Source organism: Aptenodytes forsteri, unplaced genomic scaffold, assembly GCF_000699145.1.
Source record: "Aptenodytes forsteri isolate BGI_AS27 unplaced genomic scaffold, ASM69914v1 Scaffold94, whole genome shotgun sequence".
Taxonomy (NCBI): Eukaryota; Metazoa; Chordata; class Aves; order Sphenisciformes; family Spheniscidae; genus Aptenodytes; species Aptenodytes forsteri.
Window position 1 is genome coordinate 2,449,117 of NW_008795017.1, and position 12,394 is coordinate 2,461,510.

The window sequence follows — 12,394 nt, forward strand, 5'->3', positions numbered from 1 at the left end:
AAGAAATCGGTTTTTTCCAGGCAGCGTGGGTCTGTACTTACGGGAGCAAAAGCGGTTGCTTCCCGGTGCAGTCGGGTGGGAGGAGTTCTCCCGACTCCCGGCTTGCCTTAATCCATCCCAAAATTAAAACGAGGTGGGGGGCAGAGGGAAATCGTAAACCCTTTCGCCCTGCACAGAAAAAGCCGTGAATGAGGTCGGTGTGTCCCCGCCCAGCACCACTGCGGTCTGCTAGGTTTTTTCACCCGCTCCCCTTTTATTGTTTAAATAGCAGGAGTTTGGATATATATTAAAGTTTGATGAGCGGCTTCCTGAACTCATAACGAGCCTGGCGTTTACTCCCTAGAGTTTGTCAGGGTGTTGGTTGTGAATCCCTTTAAAACAACGATTAAAAAAAAAAAAAAGCAACCAAAAAACTAACACCCCCCCCTTAAAAAAAAACCTCAACAAAAACAATCCGACATAAACCAGCATAAGAGGAGGAGAGGGGAAGCAGGGCTCAGTCCCGGAGCTGCAGCCTTTGCAGGGCGATGCCAAGGGGCTGACCGTGTCTTGGCTCCCCTTTTCCCACATCAGCACAGGAGAGGGTCAGAAGTGGGAGAAGGGTTGTTTTGGGGTGAGGACCTGAGGGTTTGGATGATGCTTGTTTTCAAGGGGTAAGGAGAAATGAGCATGCTAATAATGAAATGACCCTGATAGAGAAGGCTGTCCTGGAGGTGCCAGCTTTGGGGTAGAGAGAAACGCCTCTGAACAGGGCTCCAACGAGGCTGGTCTTGGCAGGGGAGTCTTCAGAAATGGCTGTGGTGAGGGGTAGCTCTCCCTCCACAGCACTGCACCCGCCTCATCTCTCGTCCTCCACACTAGGAGCTCTATGTGCCCTGTTATGCAGTTATAAGAGAAATACCACTAAGAAAGGATTGTCATGATCTTAAGTTTGGTGTGGAGAAGATGAGCCTCTGGCAACAAAGACTGCTGGGATTTGACCCGCTGAATGTCCCTTGGGTAGTGGGGAAGGACACAGAACCAGTGATCTGCAACAACCTGTAGCATGACCCGCAGTCCTGGTGTTTGCTATCCACTGTGAAACAAAAAGGTGTTTTCCTCCCATTCCTCAGTTATTCCCATCACCTCTGAATACTCTGTAACTTTTCAATACCATTTTTAGAAGTGGGATGAGCAGTGCCGGATACTGAATCATTGCAAATAAGGACAAGCCATAAAGTTATGCAATACATTCTCCAGTCTCACATCCTGTGATCCAAATCAAACATTCTTTTCTTAGTAGACGGCTTTTTACACAATTTCTCCCTTCCTCTCCCCCTGCATACTCCTGACTGTGACAAAGCATGAGAGACCTAGGCTCTTGCATCAACCTTTGTTCTCTAGACCAATGTTTTCTGTTTAACTTTCTTAGTTACCCAGCATCAGCTGGAGTCACAGTCCCTAGCAACTCTGGAAAGGCTACCCAGAGCCTCCAAGGCCAACAGGAGAAAGGAGTGAAAGGAGAAAGGAGTGGACTAAGAAAAAAAAGAAAAATCTAGTTCATTCTAAGCCTCTAGTTGGAAACTCCTGATTTTTAATAGAATCTGAAGAAGTGATTCAGGGTGGAATGGGATACGCCTGCCATAAAGACAAATATTCAGGTTTGGAAGGAAGAGGATATAAACTTCAGTTTCTGGATTTAATTCTACCCTTAAAGGCATGGAGGGATACATGTGTGGCTGGGAATGACAACAGTTATCTATCCATGGGATCAATTTCTCTCTTCCAGTACTTTTTAATAATTTTACTTTCCTTTTCTATGGCATCTTTCCCCAAACCTAACAGTTTGTAAACATTGCTTCTGCTCTCAGATATGTCAATTAAACTATTGCCATTTCAGTCCAATGTTAAAGGAATAAGCTCTGAATGAACAAATCTTTATATGCCTCATAGAGACATTAGGTGTACGTAATCCTATGCCTGTTTTTACTGACGTAAGTCTATGTCAGTCAGCTGAAATTGTAGAGCAAGGTCAGCATATAACATGTGAGATGTTAAAAGGAATCAGGTTCTAAAAGTCAGATCAAAGTCTGGAGACAAAGTCAGCTGTAAAGTTTTGTCTAACTGCTGCCTGTCTTGCATAGCTGTGGTGCTTATGTAGGAGGCATTAACCGAATGAGAAGAGATGCTTGACTTGAAACACATTGGCCAGAATGTCTGGGCTAAAGGGATGCTGTTAGCTGGTCCAAGCGTCAGTGTCATGTTCACAGCACTTGGAGACTCCTGTTTGAAATAAACTGTGTTGGTAGTGGAAAATATTGTTTCATTATATTTTCTCATTCAACAGAATGAGAGAAGTTTTCTGAATATGAAATATAAAACAGTTACTGAATCAGTGGTACCAAAGAAGTAGCCAGCAGAATGGCATATGACAAAACTATCATGATCTCCCCATGACCTTTCTGAAGATACTGATACATGTCAGAATGAAGGTTGCCTTCTTTCCCCCAAGTGAGCTGGGGAGGATTCCTTTTAGGACTGTTTACTGACTGACTTCATCTCTGGACTTCATTGTGCTCATCTACCTTGTCTGGAAACTGTCACCTAGAGAGACAATCCCATTAGAAGTTTCTTTATCTTTTAAGTGGACTCTGCAATTATCTGCTTCTTTGGTGACCATGTCCATTACTATAGTGCTGAGTTCCCTCTCTGAATGGCTCTTCCTGCAGGAAGTGCAGCTGGGGGGGCGGTTCCCCTGGAGCCTTATTTTCCCTTTTCCTATTTTTTTAGTGTCCCGGGAGTGTCTTGGAGGAGGCCTTCCATTTTCATGCTTTGGAAAGTATCCACCAAGCTCTCCCCTTTTCTGTACCCAAGGTTTATCTGCAGGTAAACAGCAACAATAGATGTAGAAATTGGAGTTTCCTGTGTCAGGACTAAGAAAAAAAATATTAACTGAAAAGACATCTGATTGTGTTACAAACCTAACCTTGTGCAAAGAAAAGTATTTTTTCTGTAACTCTGACTTTCAATATGTTTTATCTTCTAGCATCTGCTTTTGCGTATATGCCATTACTATTGCTGAGTTCCCTCTCTGAATGGCTCTTCCTGCAGGAAGTGCAGCTGGGGGGGCGGTTCCCCTCTAGCCTTATTTTCCCTTTTCCTATTTTTTTAGTGTCCCGGGAGTGTCTTGGAGGAGGCCTTCCATTTTCATGCTTTGGAAGGTATCCACCAAGCTCTCCCCTTTTCTGTACCCAAGGTTTATCTGCAGGTAAACAGCAACAATAGATGTAGAAATTGGAGTTTCCTGTGTCAGGGACTAAGAAAAAAAATATTAACTGAAAAGACATCTGATTGTGTTACAAACCTAACCTTGTGCAAAGAAAAGTATTTTTTCTGTAACTCTGACTTTCAATATGTTTTATCTTCTAGCATCTGCTTTTGCGTATATGGACTCTGTGTGGACAGGAGCCAACCCTCCCCCAAGCCAATAGCAGTCTTTCTTCCATTGATGTCAATGAGCTTAGATCAGAGCACAAGTCTTGTGAGTGATCAAAGACAGTTCTACATAAAAAAGACTTCCTTTTCCAGGTCAGTCTGCTCCTTGTCCCTTTACAGAAAATATATTATCAGCATACAAACACAAGCCAGAACAAAAAGGATAATAATTTTTGAAGTGGTAAAATAAAGACCTTCGTTTTATATTTTACTGATTTACAAAGTGCAGGGCTGAGCCTATTGGGAACGTTAAACGTTATTAAGTGTTGAGAACTGTCATATTGAGAAGACAGTCTCGTTCCAGCAAAATTAATCCAAGTATCTAGCTCAAAATATGCTTGCAAGTACCTCGCCACCAGTTGTCAAGGCTGAATCCCCATGCCAACTTGGATATGTTTTTCTATTTTTTGTAATCATTTTTTGTAATCATTTACACTAGAGCTTTAGTATGTTAGTATGGAAGGCTAAGCAAAGTGATAAATCATGGGACAGTAAAGGGACAAGTCTTTTCTCCATACAACAAAAAGGGCAATTCAAAGACATGGAGACAAGCATCTGTTCTTTAAAAAGAGGTGTGATTTTGACTTTTGGTATGTGACTCCATTTTTTATTAAATGAGCTGCTGTCAAGAGGTAACTTGACAAGAAATGTACCCGTTTGCATGAACTGCACGTGTGGGGCTTACATGCATGTGCAATAAGGATACAACAAAGTCTGTAAGGATAAATACCTATGTGCCATATCTGTACTCAGAATCAAGCCTTAGGCTTCATTCTTCACTCAAACAATAAAAAAAAAAAAGGTGTTATTGAATAACTCAGTGCAAGATTTACAACTGACTACAGTGCAATAAAAAAAAAAAAACCACTCCACAAAGTAATTTATGTACAGAAGCCAGTTAAATGAGGTAGAGAGAAGCAGGTCCAACATTTCTGCAAGCTGCCTTCTTGTTATATTGTACAGAAATTGTAAAGAAAAAAAGCTGTTAGCTGAAGTGCTGTGAGGTTTGTCTTCATATGTTTATTCATCTGGGACCTAAGAAGTGTCTTAGTTGTCGCAGGACAAATCTCTGCCTATGGGAGAGTGTTCTGTCTAGGAGGCAAAGCATTCCTTAGCTCAAGAATCAGTGAACTTTCTCTCTGGTTCCGGATCCCAGTAATGTATTAGATTTTTCAAAGTAATAGTATTACATACCCAGCTTTTAGCTTTGGCTATGACCACAGTATGTTCCCAGCCTAGCCATTCCTGGTAGTTTAGAAGTCTCCATCTGTGTCGGATGTGTTGCTGATGGGTCTCAGATAGCATGAGCAAAAGCAAGTTGACCTTCTAAATCACAGCACTGCCCTCCAAATCAGACTGCCAAGACTTTGGGCTGTTGGCTACCCCAGTCAGACCTTACATTTCTCTGTTACCACTAGCTCTCATTATTCGCAGATGGCACCATTCCCAGAAGCTAAAAAGTGGTTGTGTTATGTATATCCATATCAATGTTATCCTTCACTAATTGAAATCAATCTTACATGGTGGAATTCTCTTCTGAACAGCCCCCTCTTTTGGCTTTATGAAATTACCTGAAGAAAAGCACTCCCTCACTAGTCAGATATAAGTGGTGTGTCTTTTGATTTCCCACACTTTAAGTTATACTAGTATTGTTAAGAGAAGAAAAAGGGTGGGTTTATTTCTTTTGTAATGGGCCAGGTGAGTAGAGCACGCCCATGGGCATAAGATCAGGAAGAGATGTGCTATGTTTGTACATTCCAGAGAAACACTTAAATGCAAGAGAACCTATGAAATATTATGACTAGTTATTCCTAACATTTTGGGATTGAACAGACTCAGACTCCCAGTTGCCATTAAGGTCTCTTTCCTTTTAGGGAGGTATAATGTCTGTTTTTCACTTTAGGAATAAGTTGCCTTGGGATATTATTTTCCAGGCAAATACACAACCTGAACCAGATCCCTCTTAGGCAGGTTTTGCTACCTCAGTTGCACCCATCAGCATGATGCTGGTGGAGGCGAATGTGAGATGGAAACATGACAACTGGATGTGCTTCTAGGAGTTGTTCTCCAAAACTTCATTGCAATCTTGTGTTGTCAGCTTTTTGGGTAGCACTGAAAAGTGAGCAAGTTCCCAAAGAAGAGCTAGAAAGAAACACCACCCCCACCATTCACAAAGCAAGACACTCCTATTAGCTAAATTTGGATCCCATTCTTCACTCAAACATCTTTATTTTATTTACTTAAAAATGTATGTTGATATAGTTTACACAGTTGCATTCACAGATGTTAAGGGCATAAACCATCTTATGACCATTTCTGACTCTTCAACATGGGTCATTGGCTTACCTGGAATTGATTCCTGTTGAACAAGAGCAGGACTTGAGAAGGACTAGACAGAAAAGACATCCAGCGCTATCACAGTGAATGGTAAATGGTTGCAGTAGTTGCCTATCCTTAATAGAACTGAAATGATGCGCCTTCTGCTTCCCATTGGATTTCCTTGTATATTTTTCTACCAGAGCGAAAACTCCCCTATTAGACAGTATCTGTTCCACATGAAAGCACTTACAAACCATAATCAAGTTATTCCTTAGCTTTTACTTTGATACACTAAATCTAAATAGACTTACTCTGTGGAGTCACTCCATTTTACAGCCTTTTTTTCCATTCATATTCTTGTGGTTCTTCTCTGAACTACCTCCAATTTGCCAACATCCTTCTTGAGTTGCTGACATCAGGACTGACATTATTCCAGTAGCTTTTAGCAATGCCAAATGCAGAAGTAATACAACCTTTTTGCTCCCCTTTGATGCTATTCTCCACACACAGAAAAAGATTGCATTGGCCCCTTTTGGCAACACGATTTCGGAGGGCTCTGGGGCTTAGCTGGTTGTATGCCAGGACCCCCAGTTCATTTTTCAGTCTCAGCTTCCCAAAGGAGAACCGTTCTTATGTGAGTAAGGCCTGAGATATTTGTTCTTAAATAGATCCTTTACGCTGGGTTACATGTGAAACACCTGTTGTTTCTTTTGCACCTGCTCTGAAATATAATAATGCTGAAAAGGCATTGCCCACTTCTGCCCACTTCCAAATTTTGGTTCATTGAAAAATATTATTAGCAAAGGCACTGCTTTCTCCCACATTGCTGATGGCATTATTAATAAGCACAAGGCTGATAAGCAGTCCCTGTAGAACCCACTCTCTGATGGCCCCACGTTACATTAGGCTGTTAGATCTAGTGCTAGCCAGCTTGAAAACAAGTTGGTTGGCCAGGTGTGTTCATCATATTAGTTCTGACTGCTGTTAGAATACCTTGTGATACTGTATGGAAAATGCATCAGAAGTCAGAGTATACAATATTACCACAATTGCTTTTATCCACCAAATTTGTAATCTCATAAAAATAGCACATTAATTTGATAAGATCTTTCTTCCATTAATCTGTGTTGATTGCCATTAATTAAATTGCACTGTTTTAATACTTTATTAATTGACTTTCCTATCAGCAACTCCATCACTCTGCCTGGAATAGATGTCAAACTGGCAGGCCTATAATTACCTGGTTGCCCTATTTTGTCTGCAGAAGTATTGGCAAAATATTAACTTTCTTCCAGTCCTTCCTCAGAAGGATGTTGGTTTTAGCCAATGTGCGCATCTTTCTTAATTGTGGGTTTCTGAAGATCTAATGAAATTTTTCTGAGCTGCTGTAAATTATCATTCACATTTTTGTTGGTTTAAATTTTTGCCTCCAGGCTGGCTGATATATCTCTTCATTTTTTTCAGCTTTGTGGAACAGGATCTTTTAAGGTAATAAGTATAAATTTTACCGGTTAGTAGTTTATCCTGCTTACATGTAAAACATGTAAAATGCATTTTAAAAGCACATAAAACATAAAAACAAGTCATTATCACTTCCACCTAAGCAAACTCTAAATTTTGTGATTAATATTTCCCTGACAGGATGAGGTCTAATGTAGAAATTTCCCATGCCAGATACAGCTCTTTTTGAGTCAGGAAGTTGTTTTGTGTATTTTTTCTTGAAAATCCAAGAATGCTTTAGTACTTGCATCATGAGACATCCCTTTGCTCTCCCTTCAGATTTATCTTGCCAAGACTGAAAGTGCCATATATAGTGAAAGGCGCTTAAAAGGCTAATCGGGAAGGTCACCCTACACCCAGAGGTAACGATGGTTAGATGAGCCAATTCTGGGTTGTTTGGAACAAAGCCTTGTTGCATGCTGTACTGTAAGTGTTGCCACGCTGCTGGCACTGAAGACTGAAGTCTGTGAAAGCACTAAAACTGGAGAGTTTTCCTTGAGTGCTGGCCTGGATTTCATCAGAACATATTAGCCAGGGAGAGTTACTCTCTGTCATGATTCTGGCTCAGTACTGTGCTGCTACTGCCCAGGTGTGTCCTAGCTTTCAAACGATAAACATCAGATCTGCCATAATTTGGGGAAGAAAAAAAAAAAGAATCTGATCATTTCATTGCCCTCCTGCATCTGTGCTCTGGCTGCAGGTAGCAGAGGTCTCTTTCAGGTCTCTTCATGGAGCATGAAGAGTAGCAGCTTTGCAGGCACCAGCCTGTGCCTCTTTGTTTGCAAAGTGCTTCCTGTTTGGATTTCCATGAGCATTTTTTTACCCTCCACTTGCTTAAGTGATGACATCAACCAGACAAAAAGGTATATGATCTTACTTAGAATGATCTTTTCTCATCTTCAAGCATAGGAGTTTTGTAGGTACACTAAAAACATAACAATGACCATACAAAGTCAGACCAGTGGTCCATCTAGCGCAGTATCTTCTGTCTGACACAGGGCAACAGCAAATGTCCGTTGGAGAGGACAAGAACAGTGCAAACACATAATGACACACCCTCATAGCAGTCTCTCAGGCCCCTCTCCCAGTGATTTGCAGCCCGTTTGCTCACTGAACCAGCAGCAGTGCCTTTCTGTTTGATATCCATCAGCGGATTTTTCTTCAGCGAATTCTTCTGATTTGCTTTTGAGCCCTCATGTGCTCTTAGCAACCGCAGCATCCTGTGGCCAGGCATTCCATAACTTAATTGTATATATGAAAAAGTAACTCTTTGTTTGAACTTGTGTCATTCAAGCCTCTTAATTTCATTTGATACCCCCTCGTTACTGCGTTAGAGGAGACAGCAAACAGTAATTCTGTACTTACTTTCTCCCTGCCATTCATGATTTTATAGACCCTGTATTATTTCCCATCTCTTTTCCCAGCTGAAGAATCTCAGTCTATTTAATAATTCCTTTTATAAAAGATCTCATTTCACTGTTCCTTTTCTACTTCTGCTATACCCTTAGGCACGGGAAACCAGAATCCCACTCGATATTTAGGATACAGCAGCAATACGGATTTATAGTGACACACTGTTGGCTTCTGGTTTGTTCTGTATTTCTTTCTAATAGTTGTTGATACCAACTTGCTTTTCTGACCACTACTAATTGCTATGCTGAATGTGACAGTCTTGACTACGGCTGCATGTCATGACTCCAAGATTTTTCTGTCCCTTCAGTGATTAAGACCAGATCAGAGCCCATTGCTGGGTCATGCAGTCACGGTTATTTTTTCCCCCTTGTGAACTGCTTTGCATTTATCAACATTGGATTTCCTCTGCCGTTTTATTACTCAGTCATTCTGTAGCATAAGGCGCCTCTGCAGCTCCTCAGAGTCAGCTTTCATTTTTATTACCCCACATGAGCAAACATTGCAGACACATTACTTGCTCCCATTTCCTGATCGCTTTGAATGTAGCCTACAGGACAATATATGTACTAGGTGTTTGGTATTGGGAGCAGCTGGCACCAGAGAGTAATGCCTGAGCCAACCTCCAAGGCAACACATGGATGCAGTCTGTGAAAAGGGGCCAGACTGGAAAGAAAGAGCTCAGCCTTCCTACAAGCTTTTTGGAGTTTCAGAGATAGCCTTGGCTCCTTTTCTTCTCCTTGAAAATGAAGTATATAACTGAGGCACCTAAGTTGAAATTAGTCACCTTGGGCTCCATCAGTAGCCAGCAATGGCCCTCCTTAAGGGCAAGTTAAATTCTAGGTGAGCTGAAAGGAAGTTTTCTGTCTCTGTTCATCAACCATAGGAGAAAATTCTCCATTCTTAAGCACCCAATTTAAGTATCTCCAATGAGACGGGGTAAATCCAGATTTGGTTTGTAGGCTTTTCTTGGTGAATTGTAGACTGTGCAATTTTACAAGCACAGGGAAAGCGGAGTTATATGGTATCACCTAGGCTGGAACACTGGCTATTTGAAGCATGTTATAGCTGATCTATAATTCACATGCTTATTTTGACAGGCTGGCTCTTGTTAGTTTTCAATGGGTGTGGGAGGAAATAGCAGTGCATAAAACTTGCACATTACTAATACCATTGCCATATAAAACAAATATTTGAATAGGAAGTTTCAGAAATGATTCAGTGCTCTAGCTACAGAATATCCTACAGGAATTTTTTATAGTAACAGAATTAATGAAAAGCAAATCTTATTTCTCCACCATGGGCATAGGGTGGTCCCAGTGCAGCAGAGCCAATGTGATACTCTATCTCAGGGGTAGAAAAAGCAGCCTCTACAGACTGCTGGCCCCCTGGGTGACTGAAGCTTGCTTTGAAAGGACTCCTTGAGCTGAGAGGTTGCTATATGTTTTTTAAGTGACTGCACCAGATCGTGTGTGGGTGCAGCAGACAGGGGCTAAAAGCCCTGAGCTGCAATACAGAAGCAATTGAAAAGCCACTCTGTCATTGCCGCTCTACCAACTGCAAAGGAAAACTCTCTTCCCACCCCTACAGACTATTCTAACCACATCCTTTGAAGGTACTGGAGTTATTTCACTCACTTAGCCCACAGTTTTCTCAACATTAAGTCATAACTTGAAAGCTACAGGCTGAGGAGATAATTGTTACGTCAGTAACAACATTTCATTCAGACACTGTCATAAGTGGAGGATTTCTAGGTGCTGAAAATGTGATATGACCACCAAACAAAGAAGCCAAAATATCACTGTAAAAATAACCACCTTCTCACCATGGCTTTTTAGTTCACTGGGAACAATTTGCAGGAAGTTTGGTCTCAGATCTCTTTCATATCTGAAGTATGGCTGTTCTACCATGCAACGCTCTAGGAGTATAATTAGGATCAGCCTGCAAACAGTTTGGAGCAGATATTGTGTCTTCTTGTGTCTTGTGCCTACTTTATCACAAAATATCTTTGAGCTTTCTCAGTTTGTGTCTCAGATGTGTATTGAAAAATGGGGAAAAAGCACTTCATTAAATCCTGGAGAACTGTGGTTGTTTCAGATGCAGCAGTAAAGGGGGACACATGGATTTGTGAATCTGAGACAAATTTGATGCATCCCTGGCACCGCTTTGGTGACCCCTGTTATGCACAGTGACACAACATTGTCTGTGAACTTCAGCAGCTTGGCCAAGGAAAACTTCTTTTTTCAATTTTCAGTAACCTTTAAAACGTTGATGAGTGTGTAATAGATTTTTGACACTGGAAAATCCACCTCAGACTGGAGAATCCCCTTTATCTTTTTGAAACAGGAAAAGCCTGTGTCTCATATCTGTGCTTTGTTCCTAGAATCATTTTTAGATTGAAATGTAGTATACTACTATTTTTTACTTGCATCTATTTTAATGATCACATGTATATGATACTGCAACAGGTGGGGTTATTTATACACATGGAAAAAGATGTTAGATCTGTAAGTTGTTCAAGATCTTAAAATAACTTGTGTACTACAGGAATCCTTTCTGTTAACCTTAGAAAAGAGTGGAGGTGTGGGGAGGAAATGAACATAAAGTCATTTTATTTCTGTCTCACAAGGCATGAATGAATAACTGTTGTCATCTAATCTCTCGATGTGGGTCCCCAGTCTGCTACTTACAGGCATTTCACGTTACTTATTTTCCTGGCTTCCTCAGCTAAGATGGACAAAGGAATATTGAACAGAGAAATTTTATGTTTTCAAAGTGCAATGGACTTGAGAAGTGTATATTTTTTCCAGGTTTTAGGTATGTGGAAATTAATGGAAATGATCCTAAGACTAAAGCAAAGAGCTGTCCCTTAAAGTCAAAAGCTTGTAACATCCTGCAGTGGTGATGCAACAGTTCGCAAGACTGACTGAATAGCCAAGTGTAATTCTGATGTCTCTACTTTGCCAGGCTGTGACACTGGCAGATTTCCAGAATAAGCCAATTTCAGAACTGTGGAGCCTCCAAATATGATCTTCTGTCAGTCACAGAGATTTCAGCTCCAGGAACGGAAAGATTGATCTGGCAGATTATAATCACTACTGTACGAGACAGTGAAAGAAGTGATCTTTCCTATAGCGGGGTGCCAGCTACTCTGGGACTAGTCATCACCTTGAACTGTGCTGGGAAGCGGCGGTGACTTAGCTCAAGTATCACTATGTCTCATTCTGCTCTTGTGATGTAAACCACTGTTTTTTCAATAGGTGCTACAGTGGCAACTCCCAGCCTGTGCTGAAACAATCAAAATGCTTCAGAGTTTCCAGAGCCATCCCCGTTCTGGGCTTTCACTTCCCTAAAAAAAGAGAAATAAACAATGAAGCTGAAGCTCACACCTGATTTTTCGGGCTCTTACTGCAGGACAGACCAGCCGTCCCCAGACCAGCTCCTGGGGAATGCTCTGCCCTCCCCATCCCATCCCATCCCATCCCATCGCTATGTGCCTCCATGGCTCAGCCCAGGCAGCGTGTCGCAGTAATCAAGGCTTCAGCTCGCAGCTCGCAAATCGGGGGAAAGTTTATAACGGAGAGGTGCAGTAGCACCTCGCACCTCCCGTGGATCTCACATAGGACCCAGTGCCAGCATGCAGAGGGAGGGGGAGTTCGGGCTTCGGGCGGTCATACATTACCAAGGGAAG